General features: G+C 52.2%; 1 long non-coding RNA gene across 1 annotated transcript; it reads left to right on the top strand.

Moving 5' to 3' along the window:
- The first annotated feature begins 1,686 nt into the window (after positions 1 to 1,686).
- Positions 1,687 to 7,541, top strand: LOC101430419 (uncharacterized). Its single transcript, XR_188492.3, has 3 exons — positions 1,687 to 1,865; positions 3,852 to 4,185; positions 7,074 to 7,541. It is a non-coding gene; the product is annotated as an uncharacterized lncRNA (long non-coding RNA).
- The last annotated feature ends 9,378 nt before the right edge of the window (positions 7,542 to 16,919 follow it).

Below are 16,919 nucleotides of genomic sequence, written 5' to 3'. Positions count from 1 at the left end.
CTGACCCGCTGGGTGCCTTTGGGTAAGCCATGTCACCAACCTGGGTCTCAGCTCTTCCCTCCCAATCCCTAAAAGGGGGGAAATGATCCCTGGGGCCTCGGTGACAGAAATAGGGATGAAATGACAAGACATAAAGGAATGCATTTGGGGAGACGCTTAGGAGACTTAGAAAAGCCATTTCATCTCTCTGAGCTTCTGCAAAAGGAGGGGGTAAAATTAGTTGGTTTCTAAAGCCCCTCCAGGTCTAAGAAACAAAAAGGAAAACTCCTGGCTTTGGGACTTCCAGCTCCCTAGCCACTAGCACTGACTGAGCCTGTGGTTAATGCTCAGAATCAAAGTGTCCTAGGAAACCTCACCTGGGGGTCTAAGCTTGGAAGAATGAACCTCGGGTCAGTGCAGTGCAGCGAGGGCCCAAGCTGCCCCACGGGAGCCCTTTGGGCCTCAGCGCCCCCATCAAGGGCTCCCTAAGGGGCTGTGGTCCTGGGGCCTCTGGCCTGCCTGACCTCAGAGGTCTGATTACATCCATCTCAGGACCTTGGTGCCGGAGGGACACCTGAGGTCCAGCCTTTAACGCCGCTGAAGGTGGGAAGCGGACTTGGCCCAGGGGTTAGGGCATCTGTCTACCACATGGGAGGTCCGCGGTTCAAACCCCGGGCCTCCTTGACCCGTGTGGAGCTGGCCCATGTGCAGTGCTGATGTGCGTGGGGAGTGCCGTGCCACGCAGGGGTGTCCCCTGCATCGGGGAGCCCCACGCGCAGGGGTTGCTCCTCGTAAGGAGAGCCGCCTGGTGTGAAAGAAAGTGCAGCCTGCCCAGGAATGGTGCCGCCCACACGGAGAGCTGATGCAGCAAGATGACACAACAAAAAGAAACACAGATTCCGGTGCTGCTGACAACAACAGCAGCGGAAGAAGACGCAGCAAATAGACACAGAGAACAGACAACTGGGGCGGGGGGAAGGGAGAGAATAAAAAAATAAAAGAAAAGAAAACGCCGTGGAAGGTGCTATCTGAGTTGGGTGCTCTGCTCCAGGCATAAGCACCACAGGGCCAGAGCCAAGCCAAAGGACTTTGCCTCTGCCTCAGTACCCTGCTTAGTGACATCCATTTAGTCATTCATTCCACTCATCCACTAGCCTTGGACACACGCAAGAGGTGTGTCCAGAGTACTTTCTGAGCCCCTCTGCCCTACTGCAGGTAATACTAGTAAGTAATGAGGGCAGCAGCTTACGTTTATTAAGCTCTTACTATGTGCCAGGTACTTTTATGAGAACTTTATTTGCATATTTCTAGTATCATTATCCTGCACTGTATAGTTAAGGAAACCGAGGCTCAGAGAGGTTCGGCAACTTGTGCAAGGTCACACAATAAGTGGTGGAATCTAGATTCAAATCTAGACGGTCTGACTTCTGAGCTCAGGCCCCCAGCCACTCTACTGAACTGTCTCTTGACCCCAATGCTAAGAGGAACTAGAAGGGGTGACCGATTCTCCCCAGGAGGACTGGGAAGGGGCTGTTATAACTGAACTGTAGAGGCTAAGAGTTCCGGGGGTAGAAAACGTTCTGCCCCTGCCTGTAGAGCCCGCCTGGGGCCTCACCCTGTCCAAAGGCTGCCCGGGCCTGTGCTACCAGGAGGGGGCGCCCGCAGCAGCTCCGCTTCTCCACGTTTCTTTAACCCCCATTCCTGAGAAGAGGAGGCGAGGACACAGAGGAGGGCCCGGGGGCCCAGACCCTCTTGCAGGGTCCCATCCGCACGGGGTTCCCCACCCCTGCAGCACGCCGCCGTTAGGCCTCCAGCTTCTCTACAGACGGAAGGAAGAAGACGTTCGCCGCGGGGCAGCGCCGAGGACGCGAGCCCAGGACGCAGAGGTCCCCGGAGGCCTGAGGACCGCGCTGGGGGCCCGGGCTGCGGAGGGGTCCGGGCGGGGGGTGGGGGAGCGCCCACGTGGCCGGCGCGTTCGGGGCAGCCTCCTCGGCGTGATTTAGGGGCTGTGCCGAGCAGGCCTCCCCTTCCGAGGGTCGTAACTCACCGCAGCCCGCTCCCTCCCCCTCCTCCCGCGGCGCCTGCTCCAGGCATTTAGGGCAGATTTAAGATCAAAACGCAATCAGATGCAGCAAGCGCGGCGGCAGGCGGGGCGGGGGGGCTGGGGCTCGAGTGACGGCCTGGCAGGCCCGCGGGTCCTTGCAGGCTCTGAAGTGAGTCTGTTTCACGGTCCGACGCAGGGCCGAGGGGGTCGCCCCTAAACCGACTGCAGGAACCTCCCCCGCCTCTGGGGGGACGCCCGTGGGTCGCGGGGTGGGGGGACGCGCCGGCCTTCCCGGGGGTCCCGCCGGCTCTTGCTGGGCTGGCTGCTCCAGCCTTAGGGGACAGGTGGCCTCGGGTGCGACCAGTCCCCAGAGGGGGTCCTCGGTGCGTGGAGATGGATGGGCTCCATTCCTCCAGGGAAAGAACCGAAACGCAGAGGCGGGGGTGGGGGGGTGGGGTGGGGTATCTCGGGCCTCCAAGCCCAGGGACTGCTGGGGACGCGCAGGTGCCCAGCCTCCCACGGAAAAAAAAAGGGCCGAAAGCGGAGTACCCCAAGGGCCCTGCCTGCCCCGCGCTTGGAACGCCATTTGCGGGCATCTCGCTCGTGGGGGCCCTGGAAGCCGGGGCGTTGGGGGGGGGGGTTGGGGGGAATGACCATAGCTTCTATCCAGGCCTTGCTTTCCACGGCCCCTTCTGAAGGTGCCCCAGACATTTCTACTTAAGCCCTGGACCGTTAGCCCCATACCCTCTACCGGAAGACCAATTGCTGTCTGGAACTTAGTGTTTTTACACTACTTATCTTTTTACCCTTTCACACAATGCTTGGCACGGTGGTATATGCTAACTAAATGAAGGAATCTGAAGTACCGCCACCTACAATTATTTTACAGAGGAGGAAACTGAAGTCCAGAGAGGGAGAGTTACTTGTCCAAGGTCACACAGTAAAAGTGACAGAACTGGGGCCAGGACGCAGGTCTTTGCCTCCCCGTTGATGCGCTGTGCTCTTCCCTCTGCGACATGCCTCTCAGAGGTCCGCAGGCAGGGCCCTGGGGGCGGCACTAAATGCTCTCCCTTTCTGATGAAAAAAGCTCTGTCCCTGCCCGCCTGAAAAGCCCCAAGGCCCTGGCATTCTAGCTGTTAGAACGTGGGGTCCGCTTTAGCAGGGGTGGCTTTTTAGAGGAGGATGGAAGTGCCTCTTGTGAAGCCCCGGCGAGGCCCAAAGGGCCTCTCTCCCCTTGTAGCCCCCAAGTCCCTGCCAGCGTCTCCCTGCCACCCCCCAGCCCGTCCTGGCACGCCAGCCCTGAGCTCTTACTGGGCATCTCTGAGGACCTGGGAGAGGCTCAGGGGAGGCAAAGCCCAGGAGACCCAGCTGCTTCCTTGTCAGGTCCAGCGGCCCTGAGCGCTGACGGCTTGACAAGTGGCATTAGCATAAAAACCTCCGCAGTGGCAGCTGCCGGCTCGGTGCCAGAGCCCTGGGCGTCCCTGCTCTGTGCCATTCACTGTCACCGGGGGCGGGCAGCTGCCAGCCAGAGGCGCATGGCTGTCTCTCACGCCAGGCCCTCCGCTGCTCTCTGTCTGTGGCAGGGAGCTCTCAGCAGCCCCTCGGCCTGCTCTTCCCGCTGCAAATGGCCTCTCCCCTCTGTCCCCAGCTTTTCCTGGCCCCTAGGAGAACCCCGGATGCCCCAGTCACCCCACTTTCCCGACTGGGCCATCTGTTCTTCCAGAAGGAATGTCTGATTTCTCCAGCCCTCTCCCCACTTCTCTCTTTTAATTCTCCTTTCCCTCTGAGCTCAGGTGCCCTGTATCAACTCCAACTTCTTCCCATCCAGGGCGAGACAGGTGCTGCTGGGGGATGAAGACTTCAGTTTTGCTCAAGGGAGAGAGGACATGCTTTCCTGGGCGCTGCGCCGACAGGCGGGCGAGCGTCTTCGCCTCAATCGCCCGTGCTGGAAAGGAACCGGGGCACCTCCCTGAGGGGAGAAGCTGGGCCGGACAAAACCACCTTCCCTGGGAGTCCCCTTGCCTCCAGTGCCTCTGCCAAAGCCTTGCTGCCTCCCCTCCAACCTTTGGTAACTCGGACACAACCGGCATGACAGTGCTCTGTGGACCCTGCTGCACCTGAGTCCTGCTGGTCACCGGACCCTGCACCTGCAGCGTGGAAACGTAGGTGTGACCTGCTCCCGGCCTCCTCCCTTAGGCGCCGCTTACAGGCCCTCCCTCCCAGCCTTCTGCTTTCACCGTTTTTCTTGCTTTTCCTGGACCCCACTTCCCCCAGTCTCCAGCGCTCAGCTTCAGAGAAGCCTTCCTCGATCTCACAGCTTCGAGTAGCATCCCGTGCCTCTTGGCACTTCCGTGACATCTCGGTCTTTTCATTCCTAGTCCCTAGCCAACTATGAAATGGTATATTTTTGTACAAATACTTCTCATGATTTCAGAGATGTTATCAATATATGTGCCCTTCTTTTCCTTTTGTTTTTTTGCTTGCAAAGTAATACATAGATTTTTTTTTAAAGTTTATCTTTTTATTATTTTTATTACCGTGCTCTTCCCCTCCACCCTGAGATGGCTCCCTCGTCTGTCTGCTCACTATTTCTGCTCGTTGTATCTGCTTGTTGGCTGCTTGTCTTCTTTAAGAGGCACGGGAACCGAACGTGGGACTGCCCATGTAGAGCATATGGCCCAACTGCTCCAGCCTCATCTGCTCCCAATATACAGAATTTTAAAAATCAAATCAAATTTATAAATCAAGCTCATGAGGTTTTTCATGGAATGCATCAAGTCTTAATCACATCTCTTTCCACCCTCCAGAGACAACCACTTTCAACTCTTAGCTATGTCTACTGATATTTAGATCCCTGTATTTATTTATTAAATTAAATTAAATTAATTAATTTATTTATTTTTATTTCTCTCCCCTTCTCCACCACTCCCTTGTCTGCTTTTGTGTCCGCTTGCATTCTTGTCGGTGGCACCAGAAATCTTGTCTCTTTTTGCTGCATCATCTTGCTGTGTCAGCTCTCCGTGTGTGTGGCATCACTCCTGGGCAGGCTGCCCTTTTGTCGCGTAGGGTCTCCTTGAGGGGTGCACTCTTTGTGTGTGGGGCTCCCTTATGCGGGGGACACCCCTGCGTGGCAGGGCACTCCTTGCGCACATCAGCACTGTGCATGGGCCAGCTCCACACAGGTCAGGAGGCCCTGGTTTGAACCCTGGACCTCTTATGTGGTAGGCAGATGCTCTATCTATTGGGCCAATTCCGCTTCCCTAGATCCCTTTATTTAAATAACATACCCGTATTTGTATTTTCCCCCCAACACTTTATTATAAAAATTTTCAGTACATAAAAAAGTTGAAAAAGTGTACAGCAAATAAATTTTATGGGTGTTGAATCTATCACCCAGATTCTACAATTAACATTTTGCCGTATCTTCCCAATTTTCCATCCCCTTATCCACTTGACAAGGCATCTTATTTTTTGGTGCACTTCAAAGTAAGCTGCAGGTACTAGTATACTTCATCCCTAAATATGTTCCCAAGCATTTCATTCGAGTTCAATACTTGCTTGTGATTCTTTTTCTTTCCTTTTGAGGTAAATTTCATATACAGTGAAATGTGTAGATTTTAAGTGTATTAATCCATGAATTTAGACAAATGCATACAACTATGTAACCAAACTGCTATCAAAAATCAAAGCTTTATCATTATTCCAGGGAGTTCTCTTATGCATCTTCTAAGTAAATAACCATAGTACTCTCAAAAGGCAGCTACCGTTTTCTCTTTTTTTCTAACTTCCTTTTATTTCTGAGCAATTTTTGACCTTATCTACTGACTTCCCATTATGGCCTGAGTCTTAGCTTAGAGCTTTGCCTTCCCACAATGCACTTATATTACACTTTTAAAAACTAAATCAATATTTTCTTTTTACACAGCAATAAGTAAAAATTGCTCACTCCTGAGACAGTACTATCTAATGATTATGCTTGCTTTCTTGTAGAACTCTGTGCTTTTCCTCATTTTTCTCTTGCTTTCTTTTCTATGCATTCATAATTTCCCCCTTATGATTCAATAGACCTGGAAAATCTGTGTCAATATTATTTTGCCACATGAGCAAGCCGATCAGATGATCTATAATATTTCCTCCCCCCTGGAGACTGCCTTCCCTTTCTGGAAGCTTTGAGGAGCCTCTCATCTCTGGTGACTCTGACAGTGTGAATATATGCCTTGGACCTTTAATGGCCCTTTCAATCTGGAGACCAAAATCTTTCAGTTCTGGAAAGTTTTCTTCTATTATTTCTTTGATAGTTACCCTCCCCCCTCCATTTTCTCTGACTCTTTCCAAAATGCTGGCCCTCCTAAACGCATCCTTTAATATTTTTATTTTCTTTCCCATTTTTTTTTTTTTGTCTTTCTCTTATTCTCTCTTTTTCTGTTTCCCTTTTGGGATGTTTCCTCTATTTTATCTTTCAAATCTTGCCTTGAATTTTTAGTTTTTTCTCTCGTATTTTTAATATCCACGAGCACTTTTCTGTGTTTTGGTATTATATATGGATGTACATCATTTCAGGTGACATACCCACCTTTATCTCTTTGAGAGTGAATTTGAAAATTTCTTCTCTCTGTTTCTTCCAAATTCCTTTTCTTTTTCTTTTTCCCTGTTTGTTTGTTCTGGTCTTATTGTCGGAGACTTTCCTAAAATGTTTGGTGATCTTCGTTGTCTGTTCATATTGAAGAATTGTTATCTTTTTAAGAAGTCATAAAAAAAGAAAGATTGGAAGGTCTATGGGCAAAGGAGGGTCCAGCTGGCTGGTGGGTTCCACTCTAGGATGAACGGACAGAGTGCTGACTTTTTCTGTGGCAGACACCCCAAAATCAGAATTGGTCCCCAGCTGCCACTGGACCGTTCTGTTTTTCTAGGGAAGCATCCTCCTGCCTTCATTTTGGAGCAAGGAGTAGGAGTTGAATGCTGTGCCGGCAATTACTGTGAAAGCTCCGCGCGGGAAGGTCCAGCTCTCCCTGTTCTGTACATAGGATTCAATGCCATCTTCCTGTTTTAGGAAAATGCTTACCCCATCGTGGATGTGCATGCAGTCCCTAAGTCCAGCCGGCCCAGGATCACTTTCTTCAGAAGACGGCCATCTGTTCCTTACCCACCCTCCCCAGGTTGGGAGAAGGAGGGTTGCCTGGCTGCCCAGGCGAGGTAAGGGAACCTGGCGGTCTAACCAAGGCCTGCTCCTACCTGCTGCCGCGCCTGCTGCCCCTGCTTCCACCCACCCTCCAGGAACCCACAGCGTAGCAGGTTTGATTTCTCCTGAATACCTCCCTTTGCAAGCAAGGACGTCTGAAGCTTCCGCCATTCTCCATCAGTGGTCACTGTTCCATTTGCTTTGCATCTTCCCCAATTTGATGACATTTCTCCTCTGCCGTTCTCCCATTTTCTTTTTCCTGGTCAGTCGTTAATGACTTAAATCTCACTTGAGTGTAAGTTCAGACGGAGCAGCAATAAATGACTGAAATCAATCTGCCATGTTCAACGTGAAGTCTGTGTGTTCGGTGTCTGCGGCCCCATGGAGATGCACCTGCCTCCTTTGTTCTCTGCTGCCTTCCCAGCACCTAATAGGTACTTTGAACGTATTTGCTGACTAGATTCAAGGTATGGGGGATAGAAGGTTTTATATGTTCTCTTGTGAGTAAAGATTTATGAAGTGTCTGCTCCAGACCTGGCACTGTACTGGGTTCTGGGGCCTCGGTCTCCTCCATAAAATAACGAGGCTGGCCCACCTTGGGGGGTTAGCGCTTGTGGTGGTGTTGAGAGAGTCGTGCCTGGGATTGCAGAAAAGAACTGCAGATGGACAGTCCCTTGGTTCCGTCCATCTAAATGTCCCAAGTTCATAGGAAGGCTGGCTGGACATTGCCCCAGCGACTGTGGGTGCTGCCCCAGTGCCTGCCCCACCTTCTCCACCCCTCTTGCCCTCCTAGAGCAAAGCACGGCTGGAGGGAAAGGAGTGCCAATCAGCAAGACTGGGAGGGAGAGGAGAGAGCTGGGGAGACCTGCAAACCTCAGTGGTGAACCCAGATGCTGGCTGAAGTGCTAAAAATAGATTGACAGGCATCCCCCCCCCTTACTGTCTTAATGCGGTTTTTAAAATAAGTCAGCCTCTTTCTAGTTCTCCCTTTCCACTGTCATTTATTTCAGTTTTTATCTCCATAACAAAAATTCCTTCCACCCTTTTTTCCCCCTCTCTCCGTCTAATGCTCTTCACTTTCAAATGCTAATAATCTCCAGCTGTAAAAGGCTTAGAAGTGGCTCTAGATTGTTTGATCTTTGGCCTGTGATCTGCTTTCATCTCTCTGCTTTCAAATGTTACTTTAGATTTACTTTAACCTATTAACATGCTTGGTATTCAGAGACACGCACTCTCCAAACCAGCTTCCCGGTGCCCCAGCCGCACCCCCACCCAATAACTACACAGGGAAAGTGAAACTCGAAGCAGACGTCCAACTTTCCCAGCGTCAGAGACGGAGGCCTTGAAGGCAGCAGACGTGGAGCGATGAAGCGGAGGAGAAAGGCAATGGAAACGGGGGGTGGGGGTGCGGGAGGAGAAGGAGGAGGAAGAGGAGAGAGAGAAGGGGGGAGAGGAAGGGGAAAGGAAGTGGAGAGGGTGGGAGAGGGAAGGAAGGAGGAAGGAAACAGAGAGAAAGGGAGAAGGGACCAGAAAAAAGGACGAGCCTCTATCGCAGGGCGCGCTGCCTCCCGGCTGGTTAGACACTATCTAAATCTGCTCTCCCCGGAGCCAGGAAGGGGGAATGGAGACACGTGAAATTAGTGCTTAAGATTTCTTGCTCCGCGTTGTGCTGGAACGTCTGGCGTGTTCGTTTCCACAGGAAACGCGAGGCATGAATATGGATGAAACTCCTCACTGAGACCACAAGGGTATGGTTCAATTATTTGCCATATAAAGTAGCACATGAGGATTCTTTGCACTTGATCGTTTCCGCTATGCACGTCTGTGTGTGAGTGGGTGTGCGCGGGGCATGTGTTGGGAGCGTGCAGAGGCAGCTCGGGGAGGGGTCCCCAAGCCCTGCCGGGGGGTCCCTGGGAAAGGCACCCTGTCGTTCAGACGCTCGCTGCGGTCCTGCTGCAGCCGAATGCCCGGAGGTGTGGCGGGGGTGGTTTGGGAAACCAGGTCCAGTTCTGCCCCTCCCCTTGCACACCCACCTGTGCCTCCACCTGTGGAGGCAACTGTGACTCCACCGCCTCTGAACTGGCCAAAGGACAGATATCCGGAGGAGGGTGGCTGATAGCAGGTTCTGGAAAATCCAAGGAGCAGGCGCCGTCCAAAGCCAGCCTGTTGGCATCTTCCTACTGAGGCTGCGCCCCTTGTCTGAGAAAGCAGATGCCCCTCTCTCCCTGAGGCTCCCCAGGCTCCCCAGGCTGCCCGACCTAGCACCCAGCCCCGGACGGCAGTGGGCTTTGTCAGGAGGCGGGAGGGAGACCATGCCTGAGGCTGGACCGTGAGGGGCAGCTGAGGGCGGCCAGAGTCCACCTGGGACTCCCCACTGAAGAGAAGCCACTAAGGCAGCTGGGGTGAGGAGTGCAAAGGGTGGGAGGGGGCAGTCCGAGTGCAGCCCGCTGCCTGGCCCTGAGACCCACAAATCAGCTCTGTGCCTGGCGGCAGCTGTGTTAGCCTGGCCTCCAGGATAGGACGGTGACTGTGGACCGACCCCCTTCTCGGCGTGCCTGACGTCAAGCATCCCCTAGGATAGGGCTTCTAAACCTTTTTTGGTCCATGGACCACTTTGCCAGTCAGGTGAAAACCAGGGAGCCCTTACTAAGTCCACACCATACTGTGTATTGTTTAATAAATATATCACACCCGCACCAACATGTCCCTACAAGAAGAGTGTTGTTTGAATTTCAGCTCAAGCTCATGAACCCCTGGTTAAGAACTCCTGTCCTAGCAGATAGTGGCTTGCCGGCTCTTTGCCAGGAGCATATGTAGGCATGCAGCGAACCTTCTGTGGCCACGGGCTCACCCCTCTGGTATATCTGTGCCTGGAGGGGAGGGACAAGGGTCCTTCCTCTCGGACACAAGTGCAGCCATCTCCCGGCTGGCCAAGGGGTGCCTATGCTTCCTTGTGAAGCTGACCTTGTTCTGGTTCTTTTCCATGTGAGGACACACTGTTCCATCCAGGGCCTGTGGGAGTCATGTCTTGTTGGACACCTGGACGCCTGCAAGCCATGGGGTGAGGTAGGACCCTAGGACTGCTGTTCCTGGTGTTGGGAGTTGTTATTGCTCTTTGCCTCCCTCCGTGTGGCGAGACCCCTCCTCTGGTGTCTCTCTTCTGACAGTTTGGTGCAACGAGCAGCTGCTGATGCAAAGAAACCCTACTTGCCTAGTGATTTAGCCCCTGGCTTTGGTTTCCTTGGCTGCTCAAGCAATTACCGCGCAATGGGTTGGCTTAAACAATGCAAATGTTTGAGGCTTGGAGAAGCCCAAATCAAGGTGCCATCAAGGCAATGCTTTCTTCCCAACCCTGGCGTTCTGGGGTTGGCTGCCGGTGGTCCTTGGTCCTGAGCTCCTCTGTCACGTGGCAATGCACATGGCGGCCTCTCCTGGCCTCTCCCTTCTCTTCCAGGTTCCACTGGCTTTCAGCTTCTGGGTGCTTCCTCCATGGCTTTTTCCTCTCTCTGTGACCTTCCCTATAAAGACTTCAGTAACAGGATTAAGACCCATCCTGGGTCACACCTTATCTGAAGTAACCTCATCCAAAGGTCCTATCTGCAAGGGTTCACACCCTCAGGAATGGATTGCATTTAAGAACATGTTTTTCTGGGGTACATATTCCAAACCACCGTAGTCCCTCTTTTTTTTTTTTTTTTTTCCACCGTAGTCCCTCTTAACCTCAGTTTCCTCATCTATGAAATGGAATAATAATACTCCTTACTGTAAAGGGTAGTTACGATGGCAAAATAATCCTAATAAGGATTATAATTACAGTTCAAAATTGAACACTCATCGTGTAGCGGAAACTGTTTCAAGCACTTTATAAATATTAATTCATTTGATCCCCCACTAATCCTCATTTAATTCTCATTTAACCCTGTGAAGTAGCACTATTATTAACCTTGTTTACAGATGAGGAAACCAAGACACAGAGGGTTTAAGTAATCTGCACAAGGTCACACAATTAGGGCTATTCTTGTGCACGCTTTAGGCTAAGTTATTGACTCACATGCACGTTTAATTCCACAGCGCTCCTCTGGATTGGTGCCACTGCGCCCGTTAACATCTGAGGGAGTAGACCGGCACCCCTGCACTAGAAATAGCTCAGGTTTTCTGCGACCCACATACCTTATCACACTGTACTACAAAGATGCTTTTAAATTGTAAAGGGCTTAAAAATGTCAGTTATTATGATCCACAAACATGAGGGATTTCTGCCAAAGAGAATGCCCATGCTGGGTGAATTGTTGGCCCGTGGTCCTAAGGAAAAGGAAGAGTTCCTGGGCAGTTTTCTCTCAAAGACCTTCTTTAGGGTAAATTCGAATCTTTCTGCTGCCACCAGTCAATTTCTTCTGGTCTTGAACAAAGAGGAAGGGAAGGACAGCTGGTTGCCTAGCTCGGCAACCCCAAAGAACCAGTATAGGGACGGAGGGGACCGAGGACTTGTCAGATCAGGAGAGCTGGAGTGAGCAGCCTCCAGGGCTTCCACCCCTGGGGAGAGGTTGCAGGGGCTGCGCAGAGAGAGGAGCCCAAGCACGGAGCCTGGCTGTGGCTACATGGGCTGCTTTCCAGGCTCCCCTGGCTCACTGAAGCAGAAGGGAAGTGAACCCACTGTCACGGGCCAGGCAACGCGAAGGTATTTCCACACCTATGGATAAATTCAAACTTCACACCAACCTGAGGCGTTAAGCATCCATCCACGTCATCACTTTGCAGGTGAGGCAGCTGAGAATTTAAGTGACTTGAGCGTGGTCACACAGATTGTCCTCCTTACATCTCAGTGCCTCTTTCTTAGCAGATACAGATTGACGACAATGATTGTGCATTACTTTGGAAAGCAGCCTCGCAGACCCCCTGTGCTCTAGGCACCAAGCTACTTCCTGGCCCCGCTGCAGGTCCCTCTCCCAGGCTCTGCCCTTCCTGGGGGAAGATCTGGGTCTGCTTGTGATCGGGTAGAGCCGGAGCTTCCAGCGGTTCTTCTCCACTCTCTCCTTCCAGCTTGCCTGGCCAAGGAGCGGGCTCTGCCTCTGTGACGAGAGAGACCCAGGGTCAGTTTGAACTCAGCCCTCCCCGTGACCGGCCGTGTGCCCTGGATAAGGTGCTCAGCCTCTGAGCCAAGGTTCCCTTATCTGCCTCAGTCCAGGGTTGACCTGATGAGCTATGGCCCCGGGGAGAGGGGCCGGGGGGGACGCGGTTCCCAGCGCCAAGCGAGGCCTGCACCTCCGGCCCCAGCCCATCTGTCTCTTCCAGGGGACTGAGACAGAAGAGCCTGCAGGGAGGCGGGGGGCAGACAGTGCACAGAACCTGGGCTGGGGGAGGCAAGGAAGTGGGGAAGGACATCTGTACCCGCAACTCCGCCAGCTCTGACAAAGCCCAGAGGTCCTGCCACCTGCCCCGGGAGCTCGCAGGCCTCCCAGCCCGGATGTGCCTGTCCCCGGGACACATCTCATGCTGGAGGAGTCCTTCCAGGTTGCCGTGAGGACGGGGGGTGCGGTGGGGAGAGAAGGCAGGGCTTGATGAGGGCCTTTCCTTGCTCCTCTTGGGCTTCCTTTGGCACTACCCTCCTGTGAGCCTGAAGCCAGGAGGGGAAGCAGACAGTGGAGAAGAGCCCCCCCTTTTCACACCCACCCACAAGTCCTTAGTTACTGGAAAGAGCAAATGCAAATGGATCCAAAGCACAATACCCAGAATGCACTGCCATGCTTCCTAGGGGCTCACTCTTAGTAAAAGCTGGGTTCCTCCTGGGGGCTGACATTTTCCCTGGTTCAAACAACATCTGCGCCTCGTGGAGCTCGGCGAAAGGTGAAGGAGCCAGTTACCGCCAGTGCCCAGAACAACCCAGCGTCACCGGGTCCCTCCCACCCACACGGGCTCTGGGCGCACTCACGCACCCTCATGTACACACCCCACGTGAGCACACTCACAGGTACTCCTCACAGACACACAAGCACACTCGTGGTACTCCTCACTAACCACAAGCACACTTGTGGTACTCCTCACTAACACAAGCACACTCACAGGTACTCCTCACAAACACGCAAGCACACTTGTGGTAATCCTCACTAACACAAGCATGCTCACGGGTACTCCTCACAAACACAAGCACACTCGTGGTACTCCTCACAAACACACAAGCACACTTGTGGTACTCCTCACTAACACAAGCACACTCACAGGTACTCCTCACAAACATGCAGGCACACTCATAATACTCCTCACAAACACACAAGCACACTTGTGGTGCTCCTCACTAACACAAGCACACTCACGGGTACTCCTCACAAACACGCAAGCACACTCATAATACTCCTCACTAACACACAAGCACACGTGTGGTACTCCTCACTAACACAACCACTCTCACAGGTACTCCTCACAAACACAAGCATACTCATGGTACTCCTCACTAACACAACCACTCTCACAGGTACTCCTCACAAACACAAGCATACTCATGGTACTCCTCACAAACACACAAGCACACTTGTACTCCTCACAAACACACAAGCACACTTTTGGTACTCCTCACAAACACACATGCATACTCACGGGTATTCCTCACAAACACACAAGCACACTTGTGGTACTCCTCACAAACACACATGCATACTCACAGGTATTCCTCACAAACACTCAAGCACACTTGTGGTACTTCTCACAAACACACAAGCACACTTGTGGTACTCCTCACTAACACAACCACGCTCACGGGTACTGCTCACAAACACAAGCATACTCATGGTACTCCTCACAAACACACAAGCACACTTGTGGTACTCCTCACAAACACACATGCATACTCACGGGTATTCCTCACAAACACTCAAGCACACTTGTGGTACTTCTCACAAACAGGCACACTCATACTCCTCACAAACACACAAATACACTTGTTGTACTCCTCACAAACACACATGCACACTCATGGGTACTCCTCACAAACACACAAGCACATGTGGTACTCCTCACAAACACACACACACTCCTATGTACTCTTCACCAACACACACGTGCACGCTCATGGCCACAAATACTCTAACCCACACATGTACAATCCCACACATGTGCACACGGACACATGCAGCCTTCCACAAGCCTCCGTGCCCACTCCCACACAGCACTGTGCACACACGTATCCACTCGTGACCAGCAGCCTGTGCCCTAGAGGAGAGGACCCGCCCTCACCCCAGCCCACCTCACCCCAGCCCACCTCACCCCAGCCCACCTCACCCCAGCCCACCCCCCACCCAGGGCAGAACCAGGAGGGGCGGCGGAGAATTAGAAATAAATGTGTTCTGAGGAGAAGGGCCACCTTCCCCTCCAGGCTCTAGGCCAAATCTCCAAATGAAATCAGGCCGGGGAGAAATGAACAACCAAGATGCACAGAACAATGTGAAGAAGAAACTCCGAAGAAACGAATAATAATATATCTAAAAAAAGGTGAGAGTTATTTTTCAGCTCACTGGCTTTCTGAGAAGTAATATAAAGTTGGGCAGCGTCTTCTGGGAATCGACCTTTCTGAGCTGAGACCCAGACCACATTCACATCTTTTTTCCTCTCTTTCTATTACCCGAAATTTGTGTGGCTTCATCTCCCCTGATTTTCTCTCATTTGCGCGCCTGTACAAACCCCTCATGTCGGGGGCTGGTTCCCAGTGGCCGCCCTGCCCGCAGCTCCCCGGCCCCCCGCGGGGCTGAGAATTGAGTCTCTCCGGCAGCTCCCCCCCCCCCCCCCCCCCGCGCAGCGCAGCCGGCCCCCTCCCTCCCCGGAGGAACCCGCAGACCTCCTCCCTGCCACCTCTGCCAACCTGGCCGCCCAGCCTTCTTTGTTCCTGAGAAAATTCTCTTGCGTTCTGTTCACTCAACTGGTGGGTCTTTCTTCTCCTGAAAAGGCCGCTGGGAAAAGCTGGATGGGCAGGGGGTCCTGGGCTGGGGGTCCTGGGGGTCCAAGCCCCCGGCCCAGCCCAGGACTTGGTGTAGGCTGGGGCATGAAAGGGCAGGTATGGAGGGGGAAAGTGACCATTCTGACATTTCCAGAAAAAAGATTTAGGAAGGGGAGACCCAGAATATTCTCCTTGGTTCCAGCCAGTCCTCCAGCAGGAGTGAATTTTGAAGAACTTACCCGAAGATGGCCCCTTCCTCTCTCCCTGTCTGCCTGCTTCTATCCCCAGACACACAAACACACATGCACGGGCACCTCAGACACATCCACACAGACACACACACAACCTGTGAGCACAGAAACACACACGTCTGCAAGAATCTCAAACACATCTACAGATACATACACATGCACTCCTTAAACACACACGCAGGTGCACATCCTCAAATACATCCACGCAGATACCGTACACACACCGTGCCTCTCAAGCACACACACCCCACTCAAACACACACATACTCACAAACATGTGTGCGTACACCTCAAACATATCCACATATGTACCCCTCAAACATACATGTGCATATACCTCAACTGCCTCCCCAAAGATGCACATGTACATACCTTTTACACACACATACATATCTCAAACACGTCCATACAAATGCACTCATCCACCTTCAAACACACCCACAAACATACATAAACTTGCACACAGGTGCACGTGCACTTTCTTTGACATGGGTGCTGTCTTAGTTTGCCAGGGCTGCTATGACAAATACCACATGCTAGTTGGTTCACACAAGCATTTACTGGATCCCTGGTTCAGAGTCTAGAAATCCTAGACCAAGTCATTGGTAGGCCAGGCTTTCTGCCTGCCATCTGTAGCATTCTGGGGCTGGCTTGCCCCAGGCTTGGGGTTTCCTGGCTTGTGTCACCACCTGCCATCACATGGCAATCTTGCTCTCTTGTGTCTGTTTTTCTGGTTTCTTCTGATTCCCAGTTTCTTCCTGTGACCTTCTCTTTATAAGGCTTCCAGCCATATGGATTAAGACCCACTCCATCCACTTGGCCACACCTAAATAGGAACTTTGAAGATCCTATTTACAAATGAGTCCATACTCTGACTCACCTAAATATATTCAAAGATATGATTTATGAGTGGGGTCATGCCCACAGGAACCCAGGTGAAGAATAAGGGGTACATGATTCACTCTACATGGGTACCTTTTGAAGCAGCACAAGTGCCTCGTCCAGTGATCTGTGTCCACTCTCACTTATATTTCCTGCCCTGAGGAGGTGGGGATACCTGATGATCTAGAGTCCTACTGACTTTTGCAATGAACACATCACAGAGAGGTGGCAGCACCCATAGAACTTCTTTGCTGCAAAGATGAATGGAGGGTCCTAGTGCAGTCTGGCTCCAATGCTGTGTCCACACATCAGAGTTAATAAATCTCTGAATAAATGGGTTTTAGGTGGGGAAATGGAGGGATGGGGATGTAGAGAAAGTAATGGAATTTTTCTCAGCAAGAGAATGGGAGGAAATGGCTAATCCTGATGCCCACCCTCAGATGCATTCCTCTGTCCTCACTCACACTCAGTGGTTGAAGTAGGAGTGAGCTATAGTCAGCCATGACATGAGGTGGGTAGCTGAGTGTCCTTGGCTGTTTGCAAAAATGTTTCCTCCTTCATGATGTCATTTCTGACATCACAATCACCTTGTCATATAAATGGGGCAGGTATTAGCGAGTCTATCATACAGATGAGGAATGGGGTCTCCTATGAGTTCAG

The sequence above is a fragment of the Dasypus novemcinctus genome, chromosome 27 (genome assembly GCF_030445035.2).
Source record: "Dasypus novemcinctus isolate mDasNov1 chromosome 27, mDasNov1.1.hap2, whole genome shotgun sequence".
Lineage (NCBI taxonomy): Eukaryota > Metazoa > Chordata > Mammalia > Cingulata > Dasypodidae > Dasypus > Dasypus novemcinctus.
This window is presented reverse-complemented; position numbering and strand designations above follow the sequence as displayed.